Below are 2,500 nucleotides of genomic sequence, written 5' to 3' on the forward strand. Positions count from 1 at the left end.
TAATATACGCTATTGGAGCTGGAATTACCGCGGCTGCTGGCACCAGACTTGCCCTCCAATGGATCCTCGTTAAAGGATTTAAGTTGTACTCATTCCAATTACAAGACTTGGAAAAGCCCTGTATTGTTATTTCTTGTCACTACCTCCCTGAGTCAGGATTGGGTAATTTGCGCGCCTGCTGCCTTCCTTGGATGTGGTAGCCGTTTCTCAGGCTCCCTCTCCGGAATCGAACCCTAATTCTCCGTCACCCGTTGCAACCATGGTAAGCCACTACCTTACCATCGACAGTTGATAGGGCAGAAATTTGAATGAAACATCGCCAGCTCAAGGCCGTGCGATTCGATCAGTTACTATGAATCACCAAAGAACCGGGCAGAACCCGCATTGGTTTTTAATCTAATAAATACATCCCTTCCAGAAGTCGGGACTTTTCGCATGTATTAGCTCTAGAATTACTACGGTTATCCAAGTAGTAATGGTACAATCAAATAAACGATAACTGATTTAATGAGCCATTCGCAGTTTCACAGTACAAGTGCTTATACTTAGACATGCATGGCTTAATCTTTGAGACAAGCATATGACTACTGGCAGGATCAACCAGGTAGCTATCCCTCAGGGAACCCGGCGGGAACCCTATTGCGTCTGCTTCCTTTGAAAGGAGGCTGGCATTTCACCGTCAAGCTGCACTGGGAATCCTCCCGGCCATGGAAGACGCACGAGGCGTTCGACCCTGTCCGAGGGAAACCCGTTCTCTCTTTGCCACGTCTTTCCACTGCTTCACCCTAGTAAGCTTCCGGCATACCAGTGAGACAGCCAAGTGCACGGAATGCCGACAAGATACATCGGGGAAGAATGATTCTTCCGAATCTAAGCCGCTATTCTTGGCCAAAGGCCATCAGGTACAACATCCATCCGTTCTCTCGTTGTCCACACCGAGACAACTTGGCTTCAAGTTCAGTCATTTCATGCTACCGACCGAGCAAGTTTGGTCGACTTTGCTCCTTTTTCCTCCAAATACCCTCCTTTCCTACCCGAGAACACATTACCGAGCAGGGCTTACTGTTACGGACCGATACAGCTCAATTGCTCTTTCGGTCTTTCCCGATGCCTGCCCTACATTATAACCCGAAACCGTCTATTCCCCCAACCAAGTTTAGACACTTAGAAAAATGTCGAAAATTTCGATTTTTCGAAACTGCTCCAAAGCGCTCCCCATGGCATTCCAAACGTGCGTCTGCATGTCAGAGTTACGAAAACGAAGAGATTTCCACGAAGATGACCGATGATTGCCGAAATTTCCCGACGAAAACCCGAAGCTCAAAGACCACACCCTAAAGAGCGCAAAATTGGGATTTTACACTTTTTCAAAACTTTGTGCGGCAAACTATTGGCCAGCTCGAGTTACGTGCAGGCGCCAAGTTTGGCGCTGTCACGTCATCGTTAAGGGGGGTGTGCTACACTATCTTAAAACTGGGCGTCGGTCCCCCTATTCTATAAGCACCCTTAAGATTTTCACCATTTTCAAAACTTTTTGTGGCAAACTATTGGCCAGCTCGAGTTACGTGCAGGCGCCAAGTTTGGCGCTGTCACATCATCGTTAAGGGGGGTGTGCTACACTATCTTAAAACTGGGCGTCGGTCCCCCTATTCTATAAGCACCCTTAAGATTTTCACCATTTTCAAAACTTTTTGCGGCAAACTATTGGCCAGCTCGAGTTACGTGCAGGCGCCAAGTTTGGCGCTGTCACATCATCGTTAAGGGGGGTGTGCTACACTATCTTAAAACTGGGCGTCGGTCCCCCTTATCTATAAGCACCCTTAAGATTTTCACCATTTTCAAAACTTTTTGCGGCAAACTATTGGCCAGCTCGAGTTACGTGCAGGCGCCCAGTTTGGCGCTGTCACATCATCGTTAAGGGGGGGTGCTACACTATCTTAAAACTGGGCGTCGGTCCCCCTTATCTATAAGCACCCTTAAGATTTTCACCATTTTCAAACCTTTTTGCGGCAAACTATTGGCCAGCTCGAGTTACGTGCAGGCGCCAAGTTTGGCGCTGTCACATCATCGTTAAGGGGGGTGTGCTACACTATCTTAAAACTGGGCGTCGGTCCCCCTAATCTATAAGCACCCTTAAGATTTTTACCACTTTCAAAACGTTTTGCGGCAAACTATTGGCCAGCTCGAGTTACGTGCAGGCGCCAAGTTTGGCGCTGTCACATCATCGTTAAGGGGATTTGCTACACTATCTTAAAACTGGGCGTTAGTGCCCATATACCATAAGCACTCTTAAGATTTTCACCATTTTCAAAACGTTTTGCGCGAAACAATTGGCCAGCTCGAGTTACGTGCAGGCGCCAAGTTTGGCGCTCTCACATCATAATTAACGGGGGTGTGCACCACTATCTTAAAAGTGGGCGTCAGTCCCCCTATTCTATAAGCACACTTAAGATTTTCACCATTTCAAAACTTTTTGCGCCAACCTATTGGCCAGCTCGAG

General features: G+C 47.5%; 1 pseudogene; it reads right to left on the bottom strand.

The window, feature by feature from the left end:
• LOC145476957 (small subunit ribosomal RNA) lies at positions 1–607 on the bottom strand (annotated as a pseudogene; the record flags this gene model as incomplete).
• Positions 608–2,500: the final 1,893 nt, after the last annotated feature.

The sequence above is a fragment of the Orbicella franksi genome, unplaced genomic scaffold, assembly GCF_964199315.1.
Source record: "Orbicella franksi unplaced genomic scaffold, jaOrbFran1.1 SCAFFOLD_200, whole genome shotgun sequence".
NCBI classification, from domain to species: Eukaryota; Metazoa; Cnidaria; class Anthozoa; order Scleractinia; family Merulinidae; genus Orbicella; species Orbicella franksi.